This window comes from Dendrobates tinctorius, unplaced genomic scaffold (genome assembly GCF_039654945.1).
Source record: "Dendrobates tinctorius isolate UK_male_01 unplaced genomic scaffold, ASM3965494v1 ptg000075l, whole genome shotgun sequence".
Lineage (NCBI taxonomy): Eukaryota > Metazoa > Chordata > Amphibia > Anura > Dendrobatidae > Dendrobates > Dendrobates tinctorius.
The window spans coordinates 16,963,834-16,991,095 of NW_027361743.1; positions in this window are offsets into that span (position 1 = coordinate 16,963,834).

The following is a 27,262-nucleotide window of genomic DNA, read 5'->3' on the forward strand; positions in this document are numbered from 1 at the left end:
ATTAAAATTTGGACCTCTTGACTATCCAGCCTCACAGCCTGTCTGTGAGTAGTGACTAGTGTAACACAGATCCCACCAGAAAATCTACCTCCAAAAATTCCAAACACACCTTACTGCGACATCTATGTTGTTCCTTATTTCAGACATTTTCTTGGCTGCAGTTGTATTAACTTTTCTTTAAAAGTCCTTTCTACCCACATATCACTTGGTTTTAAAACAAGAAAACATTGTGACTATAGCGATCAAAATTATACCTTGGTTGATAAAATCCATCTGGTGGTTGTTGTGTTATCAGTGTTAGAAGATTTCAGTTAATTATAGGCCAGTGCTCCGGGGTGGGACTGTAGGCAGTCTTATCTTCCTGCTCTATGCCAGAGAAACCAAGGAAAGACCAGACCACAGACCACCCCAAAGCACAAACAGTCTGTGTCTCTCTTTCTCTATGAGGAACATATTTATGCTTCGGGACCGCCTGTGGGCAGATCTTTCCTTGGTTTCTCTGGCTTAGAGCAGGAAGATAAGACTCTGCCTACAGTCCTGCCTCATAGCACAGGCATTTCATTAACTGAAAACTTCTAACACTGATTAAACAAGAACTACAAGACAGATTTCTTCACAGCAGGTATCATTTTAATCAGCTTAACACTGACAAACTGACAATGCCAGTAGTTTATTTAGTAAAATCCTGCTAATATGTTGACTTTAAGCATAACACTGCTTGTTTCAACGCAAATGTGAATATAGCCTTATATAGCCATATATTTCATTACGTTTATGGGTCGCCCTCACACCCAGGGCTGTGGGGTACTCGGTACCGGGCCCGATGAGCTTCAATGGGAGATGTCACGGCAGCTGGGACCCAGCCCGTGGCCCTGGGTGCCCATTGTAAAAGGGGAATGTTCAGTGTGCTTATGATGAGTGATTCGTGACGCCACCTGTGGTGTTCGGCAATAGAGATGTAAGCCGACGCTGCAGACAGATCCTCTGGGACAGATGGTGTGGTGCAGCAGTGATGTTATAGCCCTCCACAGGCAGGGCTGTAGTCCCAGGGCAGTGTAGGAGAAGTGACACTTAGATGGTGTAGTGTCAGGCGCAAGGGATGTATCCGTGCTGGGCAGGTTAACGCAGCAATAAGTGGAGGACACCAGGGCATGTAGTTCCAAAGCTTTACTCACAGTCTGTTGCAGGTACAGGTGCCCGCATCCGTGCCATGTCCTCTGGGTCAGGAGCTCAGCCAACTTCCAGGCAAGATGAAGTACTCCTTTCCAACACTCTGCCAACATATGTGCCTTTTCTGAACATCTCCGCTTATAGCGCCTTTGAATGAAGTACTTCTAGCACTGAGTTACACTGGAGTTCTTCCTGTCAGATGTTCCTATGAACTCTACTTGTACGGCAGACAGCTATAGCCTGCTTCGGGGACTCCTTGCTACTAAGTCCCGGCTCACCAATATGTTGCTGTTGTGCCCCCAAGTCTTGTGTGGGAATAAAGTGGTCACTACTTCTATTCCTCAGGTGTCTGCTGCAGGACCATTAGTATCCGTACAACCTCGGGGACTGGACCCCGGCCTTGCGTTTAGAACTTGAAAAGGGTTCTCCTCTAACCCTGGTCCTTGTTCTCTTATTCTCCTCACGTTCCGTGCTAATCCTTCTTTTCAATGGAGAATCAAGCTTCCTTTCTCTGTCTCATTCCTGTGCCAGCAGACCCAGATCACTGTGGCCTGCTGCAGCACTTCCCTCTTCCATCCCTCTCCCGGGGATCTTCTCTTTCTCACACTCTGTCCTTCTACATCCTCACTCATTGACTGAATGAATAGACTGACTGACTGACTCAACTCTTCCCGCACTTTTGGTGTGAACTAAACTCCACCCACCTCCCAGCACATTTCGTGTTCCAAGCAGGGAGCCACCAAGGGGTGCTATGCTATACTCCAAGCAGGGAGCCACCGAAGATGCTCTGCTACACTACTTTGTGGTGTGGGGTGCAGGTGTTGGAGTGTGGTCAGGTGTCTCCACCTTACCTGAATAGTGGGGTACCACACCTCAGGAGGAGGTGCAGTACCTCTGTGGCGACTGAACCCTCAGGGGTGCCACATACCCCCCGTTAAACACAGCACATCTGCGGGCTGCAAGAAAACAGAAGTTGACAATACAGGAACATACAAATTTTTGTATTGCAAAATAAGCAGTTCTTATCTAATCTTCTCAATATGAGAGGCACTGTCTCTTGAACTTTGCAAAATTTTTTAACTAACTATCTTTAACCCCTTAACCCCCAAGGGTGGTTTGCACGTTCATGACCAGGCCAATTTTTACAATTCTGACCACTGTCCCTTTATGAGGTAATAACTCTGAAACGCTTCCATGGATCCTGGTGATTTTGACATTGTTTTCTCGTGACATATTGTACTTCATGTTAGTGATAACATTTAATTCAAATAACTTGTGTTTATTTGTGAAAAAAATGGAAATTTGGCGAAAATTTTTAAAATTTTGCAATTTTCCAACTTTTAATTTTTATGCCCTTAAATCACAGAGATACGGCACACAAAAAACTTAATAAGTAACATTTCCCACATGTTTACTTTACATCAGCACAATTTTGGAACCAAAATTTTTTTTTGTTAGGAAGTTATAAGGGTTAAAAGTTGACCAGCGATTTCTCATTTTTGCAACACCATTTTATTTTTACGGACCACATCATATTTGAAGCCACTTTGAGGGGTCTATATGATAGAAAATACCCATAAGTGACACCATTCTAAAAACTGCACCCCTTAAGGTGCTCAAAACCACATTCAAGAAGTTTATTAACCATTCAGGTGTGTCACAGGAATTTTTTGAATATTTAAAAAAAAGTTAACATTTAACCTTTTTTCACAAAAAAAATAATTCAGATTCAATTTTTTTTATGTTACCAAGGGTAACAGGAGAAATTGGACTGCATAAGTTATTGTGCAGTTTGACCTGAGTACGCTGACACCTGATATGTGGGTAAACCACTATTTGGGCGCATGGCAGAGCTCGGAAGGGAAGCAGCGCCATATGACGTTTTTGGCTGGAATTGAGATCGGACACCATGTCGCGTTTGGAAAGCCCCTAATGTACCAAAACAGTGAAAACCCCCAACAAATGACACCATTTTGGAAACTAGACCCCCCAAGGAACTTATCTAGATGTGTGGTGAGCACTTTGAACCCCCCCCCCGTGCTTCACAGAAGTTTATAACGCCCGGGCTTGAAAATAAAAAAAATCGTACTTTTTCCACAAACATGATCTTTTAGTCACCAATTTTTTTTATTTTCCCAAGGGTACCAGGGGAAATTGGACCCCAAAGTTGTTGTCCAATTTGTCCTGAGTACGCTGATACCCCATATGTGGGAGAAAACTACTGTATGGGCACACGTCGGGGCTCGGAAGGGAAGTAGTGACGTTTTGGAATGCAGACTTTGATGGAATGGTCTGCGGGTGTCATGTGCGTTTAGAGAGCCCCTGATGTACCTAAACTATTGAAACTCCCCACAAGTGACCCCATTTTGGAAACTAGACCCCCCACAGAACTTATCTAAATGTGTGGTGAGTACTTTGAACCCCCAAGTGCTTCACAGATGTTTATAACGCCCGGGCGTGAAAATAAAAAAATAATTTTTTTTCCACAAAAATGATATTTTTGCCCCCAATTTTTTATTTTCCTAAGGGTAACAGGAGAAATAGGACCCCAAAAGTTGTTTTGCAATTTGTCCTGAGTAGGCTCATACCAAATATGTGGGGGTAAAACACTGTTTGTGCACATGGCAGAGCTTGGAAGTGAAGGAGAGCCGTTTGACTTTTTCAGCACAGAATTGGCTGGAATTGAGATCAGATGCCATGTTGCGTTTGGAGAGCACCTGATGTGCCCAAACAGTAGAAACCCCCCCAATTATAACTCCAACCCTAACCCCAACACACCCCTAACCCTAATCTCAGCCCTAACTCTAGCCCTAACCCTAGCCCTAACCTTAGCCCTAGCCCTAACCCTAGCCCTAACCCTAATGGGAAAATGGAAATAAATACATTTTCTTTTAATTTTATTATTTTTCCCTAACTAAGGGGGTGATAACGGGGGGGTTTGATTTACTATATATGGCAGGTTTTTATGTTTGGCAGCTGTCACACGCTAAAAGACACTTTTTATTGTAAAAATTGTTTTTGCATCACCACATATTGAGAGCTATAAATTTTCCATATTTTGACCCGCTGAGTCATGTGAGGTCTTATTTTGTGCGGGATAGAAAAAAGTAGATTCAGCTCACCCTTATAGTGATGTCCACACCGCACATGAGTAGTTCTATCCGAGCAAGGAAGCGTCTCTGCTTGACGTCAGGTACTTGTGAAAAAAGAAGGTATCCAGCTCCGGAGATAAAATCCAAAATCTTTATTGAAACAAATTAAAAGGTAATAAGCTGCTTGATAACCAGTGTATACTGGAGGAAGGAATGTCCTAGATAACTGGACGCATTTCGAACACGTGTAGTGCTCTTAGTCCTCAGTTTCGGAATCTGAGGACTAAGAGCACTACACGTGTTCGAAACGCGTCCAGTTATCTAGGACATTCCTTCCTCCAGTATGCACTGGTTATCAAGCAGCTTAACCTTTTAATTTGTTTCAATAAAGATTTTGGATTTTATCTCCGGAGCTGGATACCTTCTTTTTTCACTTATTTTTTGCGGGACGAGTTGACGTTTTTATTGGTATCATTTTCGGGCACGTGACATCTTTTGATCGCTTTTTATTCTGATTTTTGTGACACAGAATGAACAAAAACCAGCGTTTCATGAATTTCTTTTGCGTTTACACCGTTCTGCCTGCGGTAAAATTGATAAAGCCCTTTTATTCTTCGGATCAGTATGGTTACAGCGATACCTCATTTAGGTTGTTTTTTATGTTTTGGCGCTTTTATGCAATGAAAACAATTTTATATAAAAAATAATTATTTTTGCATCGCTTTATTCTGTGAGCTATAACTTTTTTATTTTTTTGCTGATGATGCTGTGTGGCAGCTCGTTTTTTGCAGGACAAGATGACGTTTTCAGCGGTACCATGGATATTTATATGCGTCTTTTTGATCGCGCGTTATTGCACTTTTTGTTTGATGGTATGATAATAAATCATTATTTTTTGCTTAGCTTTTTATTTTTATTTTTTAAGGGATTCGCTAGTAAAGGGGTTAACTAATGGGACAATTTTATAGGGCGGGTCGTTATGGACGCAGCGATACCAAATATGTGTACTTTTATTTTTTTTTTTATTTCCAAAAAATGAATTTATTAGGGAATATTTTTTTTTTTTAATTTACTTAGCGATTTTTAAAAAATTATTTTTACACCTTTTTTTTTTTTTAACTTTATTACATTGTCCCAGGGGGGACATACCTGTCATGTGACAGATCGCTGATCTGTCACATCACAGATCAGTGTGACAGATCAGCGATCTGTCACATCACAGATCACTGTGACAGATCAGCGATCTGTCACAGGCACTGCACAGACTTTCCTCATGCCTGCGCTTTGCAGGCACTGAGGAAGTCAGCTCGCTGCAGGCCCCCGAAGGTCCCGTCACCATCTTGGATTCGGGGACCTGCAGGGATGGAGCCCCCCGCAGCAGCGCAGCACATTGCGCTGTTGTGGGGGGCTCAGGGAAGCATGGAGGGAGCCCCCTCCCTGTCGATGCTTCCCTTTAACCCCCGGTACACTGCGATCGTGTTTGATCGCGGTGTGCAAGAGGTTAACGTGTCGGAGGTGGTTCGTGACCGCCCCTGACACATTGTGCCGGGTGTCAGCTATGATAATCAGCTGACACCCAGCCGCGATCAGCGGCGCTCACCACGTGGGTGCCGCTGATCGCTGTGACGTACTATCCCGTCCCTGGGAATTAAGTCCCAGGGCACATGGACGGGATAGTACGTCACATGACAGAAAGGGGTTAAAGTTATGCTACCTAATTTAAAGTGCTATTTCAAGCATTATCACCAACACATTTCTTCATCACTTCTTCTTTCACATTTTCTACTTTCTTTTATTAACCCTAAGTGACAACCATGGATACCTGGTTCATCACCTGCCTTTCTCAAATCTTCATCTTTGTTCACACCTCTTTATTAAAACATTCCTATCTGTCATTGATACTAACTAGCATAAGACACATTATAAAATACTTCACAATAATTCTTGTAAGTGCTGGACACCGCTCCCAGCCGGGATCTCTTGCAGTGTCCTTAAGGATGGAGCCATGCTCCAAGGTTGAGGTATTTCTTATTTATAAAAGAGGCTATGTAAAACCAAGAAAGGGCACCTAAAGAGGTGCAAACTATTTACAAACACAGTTCTGGATCACTCAGTGTTCATGATCTCCTCAGTTCAATGAAAAATATGCTGCCAACGCAACTAGGCAAAAACTTGTAAAACAAAAGAAAGCATGATAACAAAAGAAGGCACAACAGTGCAAATACCCTCCTGGGCAACAAAGTTAATGGAATGTTTCTTTATTGGGGTCCCCTCCTGGGGTACTGGAAGCTGGTTTTCCTGGCTGCTGCTTCCAGGGGAGATGCTCTGGGTGTCTTCATCCTGTTGCTGGCGGTCCACAAATTGCAGGTACTCCTTTTCTCCTAGTGAGGGATGAGTTGCCACTGGCTCAGGTGGAATGGCAGCGATGGTCATAGCTACCGGTACTGAGTGCACATCAGCTGTTGCAGGTGGTATTTCTGCTGTCAACAAGTCAGCAAGAGCTGTAGTCGGTACCGATAGATGCTCTGCGATCCCAAGTGGTACCACAGTTGGCGGTACTACGGCCGGTTGTTGCGGGCTGGATGCCTTTGGAGTGCCACCACTCGTGGTTTGAGTAATCACCGGGCCAATTCTGTCCACAGGCACAGCTCCTAGTAACAGGATCATGGCAGGGGTAGTGACCATACCTGATGCTTCCCGGTGATGTTCTGACTCCTGCTTAGGTACCGGGGGCGAATGATGGCAGCCGCAACCCCTGGAGTGGACTGATGAACGGCCGGTAGTTGCATCCGTGTCGGCACAGGACGGGGGCATGCCGGTAAAAGCCTGCGCGGCCGCGCTAGAGCCGGGCTGGGACTCAGCTCCTGTCCCACAGCCTCCGGAACCCTCATGTACCTTCTCCTGGCAGGCCGCATCCAGTGACAGCACCGGCCTGGAGGTGGTGGCGGCCGCTGTAAAGGGTTCGCAGCGGCCGCATGCTCCGTGGGTGTTGTTTGGGGGAGGATGGCTTCTCCCCGCCATTTTCTTCTGGCCTCTGCGCTCCTTCCATCATGGCGTCCTCTCCTTCTTCATCTTCCTGTCTCGACTCCTTTCCCGCCACTGGCTTCCACTCCTCCTTCTGGGGGTGGCATCTTCTTCCTACTCCTCCAAACCATGCCAGTATACGAACCCCTCGGGGGGTGGGCCATGTTGCTGTCGCATAGAAGTTCAGACAGGGGAGGCCCAGGACAGTTCGCGGTCTTTTCTTAGGACCACCCATGTTGTCACACCCTTCTTTGCGCCAGCGGCCATTTTTAGCATTCATTTTACAGTCTATCAAATTGGGTCTTTTGCACATTTCCACAAACTTTTTAAATCCAATAAATTGTAGGCACACAGACCCCGATGGCATCGGGTCTCGTCATCCTGTTCGTGACGTCAAAAATGGGTTGCCCTCACACCCAGGGCTGTGGGGTACTCGGTACCGGGCCAGATGAGCTTCAATGGGAGATGTCACGGCAGCTGGGACCTGGCCCGTGGCCCTGGGCGCCCATTGTAAAAGGGGAATGTTCAGTGTGCTTATGATGAGTGATTCGTGATGCCACCTGTGGTGTTCGGCAACAGAGATGTAAACCGATGCTGCAGACAGATCTTCTGGGACAGATGGTGTGGTGCAGCAGTGATGTTATAGCCCTCCACAGGCAGGGCTGTAGTCCCAGGGCAGTGTAGGTGAAGTGACACTTAGATGGTGTAGTGTCAGGCGCAAGGGATGTATCTGTGCTGGGCAGGTTGGCGCAGGAATAAGTGGAGGACACCAGGGCATGTAGTTCCAAAGCTTTACACAGTCTGTTGCAGGTACAGGTGCCCGCATCCGTGCCATGTCCTCCGGGTAAGGAGCTCAGCCAACTTCCAGGCAAGATGAAGTACTCCTTTCCAACACTCCGCCAACATATGTGCCTTTTTTGAACGTCTCCTCTTATAGCGCCTAAGAATGAAGTACTCCTAGTACTGAGTTACACTGGAGTTCCTCCTGTCAGATGTTCCTATGAACTCTACTTGTACGGCAGACAGCTGTAGCCTGCTTCGGGGACTCCTTGCTACTAAGTCCCGGCTCACCAATATGTTGCTGTTGTGCCCCCAAGTCTTGTGTGGGAATAAAGTGGTCACTACTTCTATTCCTCCGGGGTCTGCTGCAGGACCATTAGTATCCGTACAACCTCGGGGACTGGACCCCGGCCTTGCGCTTAGAAGTTGAAAAGGGTTCTCCTCTAGCCCTGGTCCTTGTTCTCTTATTCTCCTCGCGTTCCGTGCTAATCCTTCCTTCCAATGGAGAATCAAGCTTCCGTTCTCTGTCTCTTTCCTGTGCCAGCAGACCCAGATCACTGTGGCCTGCTGCAGCACTTCCCTCTTCCATCCCTCTTCCGGGGATCTTCTGTTTCTCACACTGTCCTTCTACATCCTCACTCATTGACTGAATGAATAGACTGACTGACTGACTCAACTCTTCCCGCTCTTTTGGTGCAAACTAAACTCCACCCACCTCCCAGCAGGTTTCGTGTTCCAAGCAGGGAGCCACCAAGGGGTGCTATGCTACACTCCAAGCAGGGAGCCGCCGAAAGGTGCTTTGCTACACTACTTTGTGGTGTGGGGTGCAGGTGTTGGAGTGTGGTCAGGTGTCTCCACCTTACCTGAATAGTGGGGTACCACACCTCAGGAGGAGGTGCAGTACCTCTGTGGTGACTGAACCCTCAGGGGCGCCATATTTATGTATCTAATCTCTGCTGGATCAAAAATAGTAATGATCATAGGAATAGGAACTAAAATTCCTCAATAGAATCAAATTATAGAAATTACTTCCACGATGTCAGTTGTGTTATGCTATTACAAGAGCTTATTTATACAATATTGCATCTTGTTATTGGATAATAACACAAAAAATCCAGATTACATTTATGGAATATGCAATAATGGGACTTCTGGGTAATAATCATGAGCAGCCTTTTCGTAGTATTCCCAGGCTTTTTACTGCAAATTCCCATTTAGTACGGAAACCGCTAATGGTTGGGTCTTACCAGATATTCTTTACATTGTATAGGAGTCATAATTATCTTCTTGAATCATGAAATATGGATGATTATCTCTACTAAGCATGCCCTGTCCCAATGTGCAGGTGTAAAAAGATGACACAAGATGAACTCAGTGGTGTGTGGTGCCCTTTAAGGCGGGAGCTATCGGGGCTGTCACCACTGTTGGCAGGGGAGTTTTCCTCTGAAAGGGAGAGACCTTTCTGGCAGACAGAAGGGGGCGCGGGGTACAAAAGGAGACCTGAGCGTGGGAACGGGCCAGACTTGGCGGGAAGGCAACAGGAGACTGACTCCTTCTCCGCTGCTTCTACTGACAACTCCACTGTTCCTAGACCTCCGTGTGCAGACCTTGAGACTTCTTTTGATGCTATTCAGTTACCGTCTGTATCCGCACAATTGCATACCCCTGTTTTACTCAAGATACCAGAACCATTATTTAGAGACTACTCGAAGAGAACGGGGGTTGTTACGGAGTGTACACGTATTCACGACCCGTGCCCGGCGCCATCGCTGAGACATTCACACACAGGACTGTTTCCACGCTCCAGCGTACCCAAGACAAGCTGGACTGGATTCATCGGCACTGTCGGATGGCAGTGTTACTTGTTTCTTCATGTCAGAGCCAGAGAGTTTGTGCATTATTGGAGATGCCGACGGGAGTTATTCCAGCCTTCCCCTTGCCAGAACTACAACCGATAAGTTTCCCGTTTGTTTTATATGTCCTTTTGTCATTTTCTTGTCCTTCCTGCATTGAGTATTACTTGTTATTGATTGTTCAGTAAACCCTTTTTAACTCTTCTCTGTCTCTGGTTAATCTCTGCATCCAGCTATTTGCTCCTTACACATGAATGACTCATTTCAAGGATGATGGATTGGATCCAGGAGTACAACATAAGTGCAATGCCAGCTGGTATGTGCCATGAGAATTACATGTTATTAATATATATATATATAGAGAGAGAGAGAGAGAGATGTGTGAGCTATTTTTTTTTTTTGTATTTGGCCTAGTATGGACTTATATTTTGGCGAGCTTATGCAATGCATATTTAAAGTTGACCAATCAAAAGGTCAAAGTGTCCAGTTTTTGCTCCTATTTTATTCCCTTTCTGCTTCCCAAGTATTCTGTTTTTTTCTTTAATCCTACTCTATGGTTCCATAGATATGGGTCTTTTTCTTTAGTGCTAATTTGTATGATCTTTACCAAGGGATGACAATGCAGAGCAGCTGAATGACACGCCCCTGGAGAATCTTGACAGCCACGCCCTCTTGAAAAACACCATAAAATTGGCAACGAATAAAAATTGTCTAAAACAATTGAATACATTTCAGTCTTGTATATATTAGGAAATTCTCCCAACGTAAACCACCAATGAAAGACCCAAAAATAGAAAGAGTTTTGTTGCGATTAATATGCATTCTAGTAAAATGGCATAAAACACTAAAGAAAGTCTAAAAATTAAATAGCAATGTGTGCTAAAAATGAAATATTTGTGACAAACAGCAAAAGAATTTTCAGATTAAAGCAAAAGAGTTGAAAACTGATCTCTGAATGACTTAATGTGTAACTGTAGCATGGGGCTGTTGGAGCAAAATTCTATTCTTCCAGAAATGCAAATTTCCTGTGCAGGAGTCATGGACATCTCTATGTACAGTGATGCACCATAGAATGGAGAATTCAAAATTCTTAAAACAATCTATGCCTCACGGCACTATCGTGTAGCGGCTTTGTTTGCCGCTGCGCTGCAGTCAGCAGCACTTACCGGCGTCCACGGTAGCGACGCCGCATGCACGGTAGGTCTAGACGGACACCGACCTCAGCCTTGGGCCCGTGTCCTGTGACAGTATACCGCGCGTGCAATTTAGCTGAGACCTGTGAGTCTAACAGGCTCAGCATTTATGTTTATGTTACAGCGCCTCTGTGAGCTAACAGAGTCCGCTCAGTGCACATCGGGTGGCGTTTAACCCATGCGCGTTATAGCGCGTCTGCCATTACTCAGCAGCAGTGATAATACCTTCTGCACGGTGGACCCCGAATGGAGAACGCACTTTATTATTTATTTATTTAGTGCGTTCCGCCGTTCTTAACATTATACTAGTGCCAGGGTCTGGCTAGTAATGGCGGACCAGCAACAGCTTCTGCAGTCCATTCGGCAGCTGGAGGGCAGGTTGGCTACTCTCGAGAGTGCCACCTCAGCTGCGAAGTTTACTGAGGCTGCTGCCCAGGCAGTCGCAGAGGCTGTCTCACGTGTGTCCACGTCCACGCCTGCACCGACAGTTTCCCGCCTCCCGTTGCCCGATAAATTTTCTGGTGACAGCGCCTCCTGCAGGGGTTTCGTGACCCAGTGCTTAATCCAGCTTGAGTTACTGGCCGCACGATTCCCTACAGAACGGGCTAAGGTGGGGTTTCTCGTTTCCCTTCTGTCGGGCAGGGCGTTGGAGTGGGCCATGCCACAGTGGGAGCGTGGTGACTCAGAGGTTCGGACCGCTGCTCAGTTGCTAACATCTCTGAAGCAGGTCTTTTTGGGGCCACGGGTCACTCGCGACACCTCTCTCCAGCTACTGGCATTAACACAGGGATCCCTCTTCGTCAGCCAGTACGCCGTCCGTTTCCAGACACTGGCTTCCGAGCTGGAATGGCCAGATAGAACCCTCATCCCTGTGTTCTGGAGAGGTTTGGAAGAGCATGTTAAGGATGTTCTATCTACCAGGGAGGTTCCCGTAAGTCTGGAAGAGCTGACTGCCATTTCTACCCACATCGATCTCCGTTTTTCAGAGTGCGGGCTGGAGTGTGCTCAATCCAGGCGGAAGGATAGCTTGGCTCCCAACCTCCTTGAATCTCTAGAGCCACCCGAGCTGGAGAGTTTACCTCCAGAGCCCATGGAGGTGTCCCGCGCCAGCCTCAAGACGCGACCGGCACAAAGCTCCACACGCTGTTACCAGTGTCGACAGTCTGGTCACCTGGCTAACAGGTGTTTGCAGCAGCCGAAAAAGCAATCGCGTCCACTGGTAATTGGTGGAGGTCTATTCGCTATGGAGACCTGTAAAATAATGCTTATCCTGTAAAATACTCAGGACTAGTTACCAGATAAAAATATAGTGGTTTATTTGGATTCTTCCATCAAAGAAAGGTTATTATAAAAAAAAAGGTGAATAAAAATAGGTGAGAGATTGTCCATCAGTTCATAGCAAAGCAACGTGTATTCTTCTTTCTCTCCGGGATCTCACATGGCAAATGGCGTCTGTCTCTCAGTTCGGCTTCTTCGTAGTAAAGTAACATACCAGCTGTTATGTCATGTCATGGCCCAGAACAGATGACATCTTTGTGTCTGTCTCTCATGATGGTGAGGGAAGAAGAGCGACCTCTACAGTTAGCCATGAATTATATACGTCTCCTAAAGCACGTGGTCTCTACATATATGGAGCTGTCTTTCTACCATGAGCCAAGCTTAAAAATAGCCTATGTCGTGTAAGCTAAAGCAATGTACAGAACTGAGTCTTATAAGAAATTAACGGATTATTAATATTTAACAAGACCTTCTCCCCAAAACCGGCGCTCCTAGGGACATTAGATAGCGGAGATTCCTCCTGGGAGGTAAAGGTCACGGTGGATTCCGGGGCAGAAGGGAACTTTATGTCCTCGTCCTTCACCCAACAGCACGCTATCCCGTTGGTACCACTTCCTCACCCAGTGCCCATCAGGGTAGTTAACAGGTCGACCTTGTCATCCCAGATTACCCACCAGACAGCACCCCTTAGGCTCTCAATTCCACCATCTCATCAGGAGACGCTGTCCCTGCTCATTATGCCAGAGGGCATCGATCAGGTGCTCCTCGGGGTTCCCTGGCTCCATTGCCATTCCCCTCACATAGAATGGTCCTCAGGGAGAATACTGGGTTGGAGCAAAAACTGTGTGGGAAGGTGCATGGGGGAAAGCATCCAAGTAGCCTCTGTGGAGGTGTCTGCGGATCTTTCCGCGCCCCCTACTGGGAATCTGAAAACCGTGGCTCTGGTCGTCCTCGTATCAGTGCCGCCAGGCAAGACCTTTGTCCCGCCTCACCTGCGGTCCAAGGTTCTCGCTTGGACACATGCGTCCAGGGTGGGTGGTCAATTTGGCTACAAGCAGACCACAAAACTCCTGGCAAGGTCTTATTGGTGGCCGCACAGGGCCCAGGACACTAAAAAATACATTCAGGCATGCACCTCTTGTGCTCGGAGCAGCTCTTCTAAACAGAGGCCGGCGGGGTTACTGTATCCCTTGCCCGTGGCAGACCGGGCAATGGAGGTTCACGACAGTCTGTGTCGCACCCCACATGTCACTCAAACCTCTAAAATGCAAATGAAGACGCCTGCCGACACACATCGGCGCCCTACTCCAACTTCTGCTCCTGGCGACTTAGCCATCCCTGATGCCTTCCACGTGTCCCTTCTCAAACCTATTCACATGTCCTGGTTTTCTGAGTCATCTGCCGGGGCATCAGACTTGCCTTTGGATGAGCCTGAGGCCTACGCCTCTGTGGGACACAAGGTTGTACGTGGCAAAAAACTTTATTTGGTGGGTTGGAAGGTTCAGGAGGGAGGGGTCCCTAGGAGGGGGGGTAATGTTAGGCGTCATATTCCTGCAGCGACACAACAGGAATCCAGAGCCTCATACGCTGCTCTGCAGCAAGCCATTCCTGAGGCTAAGTCCCTCTGCCGCTCCACTGAGCATGCTCACGAGACTATCTCCCATTGGAAGTCGGGGTCCTTCTCCAGATCTGATTGGTCCATTTGAGAGATCTGGAAGGTCCCGGCAGTGCATGGCTATAAAAGGCCCTCATGGCCGCTCGGCCATGCGCTAGTATAGACTTTACTTGCTAGATGTGTGAATGGTGATGGATGTATGATTCTGGTGACTGACTTATTAAGATTCCTCTCCCTCTGATATTATGCATGAGGATAGGTAACTAGAGAAAGAGTCAGCGCCAGTCAGTGGCAAGCCTTAGGCCACTGTGCACACCGCAGCTCTGCAATAGCGTCCGATCGTGCCATGCCTCATGGCACTATCGTATTGCGGCTGTGTTTGCTGCTGCAGTCAGCAGCACTTACCGGCGTCCGCGGTAGCGATGCCGCACGCACGGTAGGTCTAAACGGACACCGACCTCAGCCTTGGGCCTGTGTCCTGTGACAGTATACCGCGTGTGCAATTTAGCTGAGACCTGTGAGTCTAACAGGCTCAGCGTTTATGTTTATGTAACAGAGTCCGCTCAGCGCACATCGGGTGGCGTTTAACCCGTGTGCGTTATACCGCCATATAGCGCGTCTGCCATTACTTAGCAGCAGTGATAACACCTTCTACACGGTGGACCCCGAGCGGCGAACGCACTTTATTATTTATTTATTTAGTGCGTTCCGCCGTTCCTAGCATACTCATAGACACTAAACACAATTTTGCCACCTAGAAGTGGCTGTTCTATGTATTTCTCTTCCCATGCATGTTAGAATGACTCGAGACCCAGACAGGAGCTTCCCCTGGTCTGCGGATCTTGGATATATATATAATGCACAGCTGGTGCGTATAGTATTTCCATAACTCTTTTATGAAATCCTAGCTGGCTGAACAAAGTACTCAGGCCGCATTGCTTGGATTCACAGGGGTGGTCTTCCTGTAGAAGGTTGCATACCAGCTCTAGAGGGGATGGTAATCCTTTTGTTTGAGCTGGCCTGGTGTCATGTTCCCACAGCATGTGCTGAAGGATTTTTTTATAACTCCATTCCCAATAGTATACAGATGATTGACATAGAATTATGTCTCCAATATTCTTCACAGTGTGTATTTTCTCTTCCTGTGTGATGCTGACCAATCTTAAGCAGGCAGAAACACTGAAACGAAGAACATGCCTCTGCCATAGCTTAGAGTAGATTTCTCAGCCTGTGAGATGTAATCATAGTTATGTCTGCTGTATTCCAGCTACTTGCACTTGTTGGGCAGTGAGATCAGAGCTGTTATCGTATCTCACACAGGAGTAACCTGTCTGTTCTGGGTTTCTCCTGTGTGACATGTAATGAGAGCCCACTCTGATCTCACTGCAAAGAAATTACAGAATGAGCACAGCAGACATAAGTGTGATTACTGACACAATGTCACGGTCACTGTGTGTCTGGACGCAGATGTTACCGCAAGGCGAACCCATAACACACGTGACCCTGGATACAGCGCCTCCAGTGGCGAATTTAAATAATAATACGTGCAGATGGATACACCGCCTCCACCTGGCGAATTTAGGTATTACACGTTAATATAAATTCTGGAAACCCCGCCTCCTGTCTGGCAAATTTAAATAATAAGGGAGACCTGGGAAACATAAACAATGGTGGGCCCTGCAATAGGGAATGGGGACATGGAGACCTCCTGCACTCCCCTGAGCCAGTGTCCCTGCACTCCTCACATTCCCTATACAGGCTCCGCACCTGTCGCTGCACACGAACCTTAAACCCTTGCTCGCCCTGACCCTAAACCCTCACTAGGGAATTGGGCAGTGCGGAGACTAATCCCACCACTGCACTAATAACACACATGAGGGAAAGAGACAATACAGGGGGACACCACTTAGCTTTATGCTCTGTGCTTATGCTCCTGCAACAGAGCCCTCCACCTGCGTGCGTCTTCTCCTCCACCCGGATCCATCACCATAACAGGATCCTTCACCATAGTGCAGCCTTGGAGCAGAGTCCACCACCAGTTGCTGCTGCTTAGTAACAGAGTCCCAAAGATGAGTTCAGCTTCTGCCACGAAGGCAAGCATGCTTGAGTCCAGCTCAGCAGCCAAGTCCCACATGGTGAGTGCCACTCTCCATAGTCACCACTCCACCAGTCCATGCAGACACTTCCTGCCGACACCATCACTGTGACCCCACCACGCCATGCCAGCCCTTCGTCCAGACACCATAGCTGACACACGTCCCCCCTGGCTAAGCTGCGCAGGACTCCTCCTCAACTCCATCCTTCCACCAGGCTCTCACCAACTCAGAATCAATGAATTAATCAGTATCACCTGCAGTGATTACACACCCTGAGACTCATTTATAGAGCCCCACACCTGAATCATAATTACAGAGAACTTTAAACTGAAAACCTAAGGTGCGATACCACTAACCACCACCGGGCAACTTAGAATGAAACACCACGTGTAGTAATTCTAATGGCCACCGGGGGCAATCACGTCACTTTGGCACCCGAAGGAAAAAAAGTTCAACTTATCCATTTAAACTGTCAGATCCACGCCTGGATCATGACACACATCCTCGGACAGGCAGTGTCAAGAGAGTGGCAGTACTGTAGAGGTAACAGTGACAGTGCTATGAGAAGAGAAGAGCTGATAGAAAAAAAATCTCATCTGTACCGCCTCTCCCCAAACACTGACTCAAAAAACAAAAAGTTAAACCGCACCCTATAAGCGTCAAAGTCTTTAAGACAGATGCACACGTCAAAACCAGGGAGCCCATCCTGGAGCAAGTTTCATAACAATAGATAAAAATGACAGCGCCTCAGACAATGGTGAAAAAAAGGCTTACATTTTATTCTGCCTCCTGTTGCGACGTTTCGGTCCGAAGACATGCTTGAAAAAGGTTTTCGGACTGAAACGTTGCCACAGGAGGCAGAATAAAATGTAAGCCTTTTTTTCACCATTATCTGAGGTGCTGTCTTTTTATCTACCCGAGCATGCTCGGGAAAATCCAAGTAACAAGTATACTCGCTCATCACTACTGCTAATATATCCACAAGAGAGAGATAAAATTAATTTAAAAAAGACAAAACACTTAATTTTGCTGTTCAGTTCAACAAAACAAATTTCGATAATAATGTCTTTAAGAGGCAAAATGTTTCCACTATTACTTTCCAGGGCACTCACAGAGAGGATTAATATTTTTAGGGGACAATTTTACTGTTGAGCGCTAAAAGGGGTACTGTTTTGCTTTATGGCAGGTCCCGTAATAGGGACAAATAGGGTGGCGACAGGTGCAGCATTAGGGTATAAGCAAGGGGAGGCGTTTGCGTAAACTGGAAATAGGGATGGTGCTGGAAATATGCGAAGTCAAATTTGTCTTTGTTGTAAACTCTACAGACAAATTGTGGCTAAAAGAAGTTATCAAATCGGTCAGGGCCAGATGGTAATGATGAGGAGTGTTTTCTTTAACAGAAAAGAACTAGAGTTGGTGAAAATAAATTCACACGTCTAAGTCTATTGGCCATAATAGTGATCTTTGGCCGATGAACAGAAGCGGGAGAATTGCCCCTTACCTGATGCCATGTATTGCTCTTCTTTTGATTGGCTAGCCTGATGAAACATCATTATTGGGGCATGATGCACATGTGGCGTTGTGCCAGGATGGTGAATCAAAAGAAAAACCACAGTTGCTGTCAGGTAACAAGTGGTTCTCCTACTCTTGTCTAGTGACCACAGAACACCATCGTGGCCAATGAACTAGAAAGTGCGATTCTATTCTCATAAACTCTAGAAAAAACTTTACCCTATATATAACTGTACTGCAATCTTTTAATATGTTTCACAGAACTGATATTAACCACTATATATGGTCACCACATGGTGGTAATGTCAGTCTTGATTTTTGTACAGTGACTTTTTCCAGTAGTGTCATCTCTGAGGTTCCCCTTTACACACTATGATTATGATGCTCGACCATAGATGTAAACATGGTTATCTAGGTGAGGGACCCACTCAGATGTGTTTTGCCCCTCCTGTGCTGAACCCCTAGCTACACCTCACCTCTGCTTCCATTCAAATGATTTACAATGGCTACTGTGCAGACCTTGATCCAGTTCTTGCAAATACGTAGATCATTTTTGTGCTATATTACTAAAGATCACCAATTTGACAGTATGCGTAAAGTTGACACATTATTTGATGATTGACTTCTTAAAGTTTAGGGATCCTATAAATAAACTGCTCCATATTCTATGCACCCTTTATCTGGCCTTGAAAATATATTATAGCATACTGTATTTTTATATCTATCCACACTATAGTTTTTTCATTCAATTAAAGATTATTATATTGATAGTGAGTGAAAAACTCAGCACATTTTGTCTCCAAAAAGATATAGTATGCAACTCAGGAAAGAAAAAGCAAGCAACATTTATATTGAGCTATAAGATTTATTAATGTCAAAATAGACTTTTTTGGTCTTTTTTCAAAAGTTTATCTTCTCACTAGTAAAAAACCTGCAAAACTCTGTATAGTACCGAGAAACAACAGATTCAGATCATAAGTAATATAAGTTGTATGCAACTACCTTGGATAGAAATGCAATATATCACTAGAGATGAGCGGATCTGATGAGATTCCAATTTGCAAAATTGTGCGGAATTTACCAGGAAATTCAAATTGTAGCAAATGTATTTTCTGCAAATTAAATGTCCCTTATTATGATCTTGGGTCTGGAGAAATCCTAGAGCATGATAAAAGAAAAAATGTAGAAAAAAGCAAAACAACTAATACTCACCTCACCGCTCATCTCTCCTGTTACTCCCACTGCTCGCAGTCCTCAACGGCTCTTCTTCCACCGCCGCATGCTAAAACCCCAGAAATCTTCATGCTAGTCCAGGACTTAATAAGGTCGCGGCACTTGTCATGACGTCACAACTTCGAGACCTTAGGACGCATATGCACAGAGATGTCCATGGCCTGGTTGAGGCCAGATGCTCTGACCTAGTGCGAACTGGTCGGGCGGTCGTTTAATGCCCCGTTTAGATCACTCTTGCATTGACGCCTTTTGTTTTGTTTAGAGGATCTGAATATCTGGAAATCAAGATGTCATTCTTTTCCTGTGTTCAGATCTGATGACGTGTCAGAATCAGGCTGAGTTCACACGTGGCGTTTTTTTCGCGTTTCCGCGGTGGTTTTAACCGCGCGATTTTGCCGCGAAAATGCGAAAAATAAGCATCCCATGCATTCCTATAGGATTCCGCAATGCTGTGCTAATGCTGCGGTTTTTACTGCGGCGGAATCGCTTCGCCGTAAAAAACGCAGCATGCTCATTCGTTTGCGGAATCGCGGCGATCCCGCACCCATAGGAATGCATTGTTCCGCTTACTTCCCGCATGTGGCTGTGCACACCATGCGGAAAGTAAGCAGAACAATTGCGGATGGTACCCACGGTCCGGAGGAGAGGAGACTGTCCTCCGGGCTCTGGGTACCATATCGCTGTAAAAAAATAGAATTTAAAATAAAAAATATTGTTATTCTTACCTTCCGGCGTCCGGAGCAGCCTTCCCGCCTCTCTCCACGCTTCCGTTCCCAGTAATCCTTTGCGAAAATGCCCGCGATGGCGTCCGTTCTCGCGGGATCGCGAAGTCTCACGGTCATTTGCGCGACGTCATCGCGAATTACCGCGAGACATCGCGATCCCGCGAGAACAGACGTCATCGCGGGCATTTTCGCAAAGGATTACTGGGAACGGATGCGAGGGACGTCGGAAGGTAAGAATAACACCATTTTTTATTTTTTTTTTTACATTCTATCTTTTACTACTGATGCTGCATAGGCGGCCTCAGTAGTAAAAAGTTGGTCACACTCGTCAAACACTGTGTTTGACGAGTGTGACCAACCTGTCAATCAGTTCTCCAAGCGATGCTACAGATCGCTTGGAAAACGCTAGCATTTTGCAAGCTAAATACGCTTGCAAAATGCTAGTTTTTCCGCGGGAAAATCGCGGGAATTTAAAATGCGATTTTCCCGCGGAATGGAATTCCGGAATTCTCGCGGTAATTTCCGCGAGAGTTCCAGTACGTGTGCACTTAGCCTTAACAATTGGCACATGCTCAGTAGAGCAGGAATTAGCCAAGCCTCTTTTATTTCTTGGTCAAAATAGCCATGTGAGGGATTGTTTTTTTTGTGGGTCAAGTTGTACTTTTATACCATGTCGTGTAACAGAAAACGGGAAAAAAATTCCAAGTGCGGTGAAATTGCAAAAAAAAGTGCAATCCCACACTTGTTTTTTGTTTGACTTTTTTGCTAGGTTTTTCTAAATGCTAAAACTGACCTGCCATTATAATTCTCCAGGTCATTACGAATTCATAGACACCAAACATATCTAGGTTATTTTTTATCTACATGGTGAAAAAAAATTCCAAAGTTTGTAAAAAAAAAAAAGGAAAAAAAAAGTTGCCATTTTCCAAGATCCGTAGGGTCTCCATTTTTCGGGATCTGGGGCCGGGTTAGGGCTTATTTTTTGGGTACTGAGATGATGATTTTATTGATATGATTTTGGTGCAGATACGTTCTTTTGATCGCCCGTTATTACAATATTGCAGTGACCAAAAAAACGTAATTCTGGTGTTTTGATTTTTTTCTCGCTATGCAGTTTACCGGTTCGATTAATTCTCTTTATGTATTGATAGATTGGGTGATTCTGAATGTGGCCACACCAAATATGTTTATGCTTGATGCAGCAATGCCAACCCGTCGATGACCCGTGGTCATGTGACACGGTCACCAATGGGAGCAGGAAGCAACACGCTTCCTAGGCGTTCATGTTAAATGCCGATGTCAGAGTTTAACAGTGTAATTTAACATGTTAAAAGCTATGGGTGAATTGCGATTTCACTCGCTGCTGTTAGGGGAACATGTCAGCTGATCGCCGGAGCCCACACCAAATAGGGGGAGGCGTCCAATGACAGACTGTGTCCGTCATTGAACGTTAAGGGGTTAAGGTTGTCTTCTTGATAAAAGAACAATTGGTGAGAAAAAAAGGGTGATAGTTAATGTTGAGCGATACCACCCGATACTGAAAAATATCGGATCGGAATGGATCGGCCGATCTAAAAAAAGTATCGGGTATCGCCGATTCCGATCCCGGAAGTCCCATTCAAGTCAATGGGACAGAAATATCGGAATTAAAAAAAAAAACCTTTCTTGCCTGTTCGGGAGGGGGAAGAGTGTGGGCGGTGCATGGGCAGACACTGTGCGTGTCTGTGTGTGCGGGCGGGGTCTGTACGGGCCTCTTGGTGGTCTGTACGGGCCTCTCGGGGGCCTGTGCCGGCTGTCGGTGGTCTGTATGGGCCTCTCGGGGGCCTGTGCCGGCCTGCCGGGGGCCTGTGCCGGCTGCCAGTGGTCTGTATGGGCTAGCTGGGTGCCTGTGCCGGCTGCCGGTGGTCTGTGCGGGCCTGCCGGGGGTCTTGTGTGTGCAGGCATCGTCCGATGGGACTCCAAGTCCCATCGGGCGATGCCTGCTACACTGACAGTGATTGACACATTAGCCAATGATGGTACAGTAGTAGTCCCATCATCCGGCTAATGTGTTGAATGTAAAAAAAAAATAAAAAAAAGCATACTACATACATACTACATATATACATACTACCTACATGCTACATATTTACTATATATACAGTGGGGAAAAAAGTATTTAGTCAGTCAGCAATAGTGCAAGTTCCACCACTTAAAAAGATGAGAGGCGTCTGTAATTTACATCATAGGTAGACCTCAACTATGGGAGACAAACTGAGAGAAAAAAATCCAGAAAATCACATTGTCTGTTTTTTTTTTCATTTTATTTGCATATTATGGTGGAAAATAAGTATTTGGTCAGAAACAAAATTTCATCTCAATACTTTGTGATATATCCTTTGTTGGCAATGACAGAGGTCAAACGTTTTCTGTAAGTCTTCACAAGGTTGCCACACACTGTTGTTGGTATGTTGGCCCATTCCTCCATGCAGATCTCCTCTAGAGCAGTGATGTTTTTGGCTTTTCGCTTGGCAACACGGACTTTCAACTCCCTCCAAAGGTTTTCTATAGGGTTGAGATCTGGAGACTGGCTAGGCCACTCCAGGACCTTGAAATGCTTCTTACGAAGCCACTCCTTCATTGCCCTGGCGGTGTGCTTTGGATCATTGTCATGTTGAACGACCCAGCCACGTTTCATCTTCAATGCCCTTGCTGATGGAAGGAGGTTTGCACTCAAAATCTCACGATACTTGGCCCCATTCATTCTTTCATGTACCCGGATCAGTCGTCCTGGCCCCTTTGCAGAGAAACAGCCCCAAAGCATGATGTTTCCACCACCATGCTTTACAGTAGGTATGGTGTTTGATGGATGCAACTCAGTATTCTTTTTCCTCCAAACACGACAAGTTGTGTTTCTACCAAACAGTTCCAGTTTGGTTTCATCAGACCATAGGACATTCTCCCAAAACTCCTCTGGATCATCCAAATGCTCTCTAACAAACTTCAGACAGGCCCGGACATGTACAGGCTTAAGCAGTGGGACACGTCTGGCACTGCAGGATCTGAGTCCATGGTGGCGTAGTGTGTTACTTATGGTAGGCCTTGTTACATTGGTCCCAGCTCTCTGCAGTTCATTCACTAGGTCCCCCCGCGTGGTTCTGGGATTTTTGCTCACCGTTCTTGTGATCATTCTGACCCCACGGGGTGGGATTTTGCGTGGAGCACCAGATCGAGGGAGATTATCAGTGGTCTTGTATGTCTTCCATTTTCTAATTATTGCTCCCACAGTTGATTTCTTCACTCCAAGCTGGTTGGCTATTGCAGATTCAGTCTTCCCAGCCTGGTGCAGGGCTACAATTTTGTTTCTGGTGTCCTTTGACAGCTCTTTGGTCTTCACCATAGTGGAGTTTGGAGTCAGACTGTTTGAGGGTGTGCACAGGTGTCTTTTTATACTGATAACAAGTTTAAACAGGTGCCATTACTACAGGTAATGAGTGGAGGAAAGAGGAGACTCTTAAAGAAGAAGTTACAGGTCTGTGAGAGCCAGAAATCTTGATTGCTTGTTTCTGACCAAATACTTATTTTCCACCATAATATGCAAATAAAATGAAAAAAAAACAGACAATGTGATTTTCTGGATTTTTTTTTCTCAGTTTGTCTCCCATAGTTGAGGTCTACCTATGATGTAAATTACAGACGCCTCTCATCTTTTTAAGTGGTGGAACTTGCACTATTGCTGACTGGCTAAATACTTTTTTGCCCCACTGTACATACTACATACATGCTACATACATACTACATATATACTACATTCATACAACATACATACTACATACTACATACATGCTACATATATACTACATTCATGCAACATACATATATACTACATACTACATATATACTACATTCATACAACATACATTCATACAACATACATATATACTACATTCATACAACATACATATATACTACATACATACATGTATACTGCATTCATACAACATACATATATACTACATACATGCTACATACATACTACATATATACTACATTCATACAACATACATACTACATGCAACATACATACATAGTACATACATACAACATACATACTACATATATACTACATTCATACAACATACATACATACTACATACATACAACATACTACATATATACTACATTCATACAACATACATACATACTACATATATACTACATTCATACAACATACATACTACATACAACATACATGCATAGTACATACATACAACATATATACTACATTCATACAACATACATACATACTACATACATACTACATATATACTACATTCATACAGCATACATATATACTACATTCATACAACATACATACTACATACAACATACATACATAGTACAAACATACTACATACATACTACATACTACATACAATACATTCATACAATACATACATATAGACATACAGTACATACAACATAGAGTACATACTCACCATCACTTGTCACTTTGATCCCCGAAGCCAGTGTCATCTAAGGAAAAATATGAAAATAACAAACAAGCCATATACTCCCTGATCCGCAGAAATCCACGCGTGAGTGTCCCACGCCGATCTCCCGTGGAGAGCAGCAGCATCAGCTGATGCGACCGCTCTCTACGGGGCTCCAGGAATCCAGTGACGGGAGATAGGTATCCTTCCGCACTGTATTCCTCCGCCATTGTAAAAAAATAGTTCCTGGACTCACTTTATGGCAAATGCTGCGTGGGAACTTTTTCACACAGCAATGCCAAAAGTGAGACTAGGCACTATGTTTTTACAGTGGCGGAGGAATACAGTGCAGAAGGATACCTACCTCCCAACACTGGATTCCTTGAGCCCCGTAGAGAGCGGTCGCATCAGCTGATGCTGCTGCTCTCCACGGGAGATCGGCGTGGGACCCTCGTGGATTTCTGCGGATCAGGGAGTATATGGCTTGTTTGTTATTTTCATATTTTTCCTTAGATGACACTGGCTTCGGGGAACAATGTGACAAGTATTGGTGAGTATGTACTCTATGTTATGTGTACTGTATGTCTATGTATGTATTGTATGAATGTATTGTATGTAGTATGTATGTATGTATGTATGTAGTATATATGTAGCATGTATGTAGTATGCATGTATGTATGTTGTATGAATGTAGTATATATGTAGCATGTATGTAGTATGTATGTATGTTGTATGAATGTAGTATACAGTGGGGAAAAAAAGTATTTAGTCAGTCAGCAATAGTGCAAGTTCCACCACTTAAAAAGATGAGAGGCATCTGTAATTTACATCATAGGTAGACCTCAACTATGGGAGACAAACTGAGAAAAAAAAATCCAGAAAATCACATTGTCTGGTTTTTTTTTTCATTTTATTTGCATATTATGGTGGAAAATAAGTATTTGGTCAGAAACAAGCAATCAAGATTTCTGGCTCTCACAGACCTGTAACTTCTTCTTTAAGAGTCTCCTCTTTCCTCCACTCATTACCTGTAGTAATGGTACCTGTTTAAACTTGTTATCAGTATAAAAAGACACCTGTGCACACCCTCAAACAGTCTGACTCCAAACTCCACTATGGTGAAGACCAAAGAGCTGTCAAAGGACACCAGAAACAAAATTGTAGCCCTGCACCAGGCTGGGAAGACTGAATCTGCAATAGCCAACCAGCTTGGAGTGAGGAAATCAACTGTGGGAGCAATAATTAGAAAATGGAAGACATACAAGACCACTGATAATCTCCCTCGATCTGGTGCTCCACGCAAAATCCCACCCCGTGGGGTCAGAATGATCACAAGAACGGTGAGCAAAAATCCCAGAACCACGCGGGGGGACCTAGTGAATGAACTGCAGAGAGCTGGGACCAATGTAACAAGGCCTACCATAAGTAACACACTACGCCACCATGGACTCAGATCCTGCAGTGCCAGACGTGTCCCACTGCTTAAGCCTGTACATGTCCGGGCCCGTCTGAAGTTTGCTAGAGAGCATTTGGATGATCCAGAGGAGTTTTGGGAGAATGTCCTATAGTCTGATGAAACCAAACTGGAACAGTTTGGTAGAAACACAACTTGTCGTGTTTGGAGGAAAAAGAATACTGAGTTGCATCCATCAAACACCATACCTACTGTAAAGCATGGTGGTGGAAACATCATGCTTTGGGGCTGTTTCTCTGCAAAGGGGCCAGGACGACTGATCCGGGTACATGAAAGAATGAATGGGGCCATGTATCGTGAGATTTTGAGTGAAAACCTCCTTCCATCAGCAAGGGCATTGAAGATGAAACGTGGCTGGGTCTTTCAACATGACAATGATCCAAAGCACACCGCCAGGGCAACGAAGGAGTGGCTTTGTAAGAAGCATTTCAAGGTCCTGGAGTGGCCTAGCCAGTCTCCAGATCTCAACCCTATAGAAAACCTTTGGAGGGAGTTGAAAGTCCGTGTTGCCAAGCGAAAAGCCAAAAACATCACTGCTCTAGAGGAGATCTGCATGGAGGAATGGGCCAACATACCAACAACAGTGTGTGGCAACCTTGTGAAGACTTACAGAAAACGTTTGACCTCTGTCATTGCCAACAAAGGATATATCACAAAGTATTGAGATGAAATTTTGTTTCTGACCAAATACTTATTTTCCACCATAATATGCAAATAAAATGAAAAAAAAACAGACAATGTGATTTTCTGGATTTTTTTTTCTCAGTTTGTCTCCCATAGTTGAGGTCTACCTATGATGTAAATTACAGACGACTCTCATTTTTTTAAGTGGTGGAACTTGCACTATTGCTGACTGACTAAATACTTTTTTTCCCCACTGTATATGTAGCATGTATGTAGTATGTATGTATGTTGTATGAATGTAATATATATGTAGTATGTATGTAGTATGTATGTATGTTGTATGAATGTAGTATATATGTAGCATGTATGTAGTATGTATGTTGTATGAATGTAGTATATATGTAGTATGTATGTAGTATGTATGAATGTAGTGTATATGTAGCATGTATGTATGCTGTATGAATGTAGTATATATGTAGCATGTATGTATGTATGAATGTAGTATATATGTAGCATGTATGTATGTTGTATGAATGTAGTATATATGTAGCATGTATGTAGTATGTATGTTGTATGAATGTAGTATATATGTAGCATGTATGTTGTATGAATGTAGTATATATGTAGTATGTATGTAGTATGTACTGTATGTATGAATGTAGCATATATGTAGCATGTATGTAGTATGTATGTATGTTGTATGAATGTAGTATATATGTAGCATGTATGTAGTATGTATGTATGTTGTATGAATGTAGTATATATGTAGCATGTATGTAGTATGTATGTATGAATGTAGTATATATGTAGTATGTATGTTGTATGAATGTAGTATATATGTAGCATGTATGTTGTATGAATGTAGTATATATGTAGCATGTATGTAGTATGTATGTATGTAGTATATATGTAGTATGTTTTTTTTTTTTTACATTCAACACATTAGCCGGATGATGGGACTACTACTGTCTCATCATTGGCTAATGTGTCAATCACTGTCAGTGTAGCAGGCATCGCCCGACAGCCGGCACAGGCACCGACAGCCGGCACAGGCACCCGACTGGCCCGTACAGACCACCGGCAGCCGGCACAGGCCCCCGAGAGGCCCGTACAGACCACCG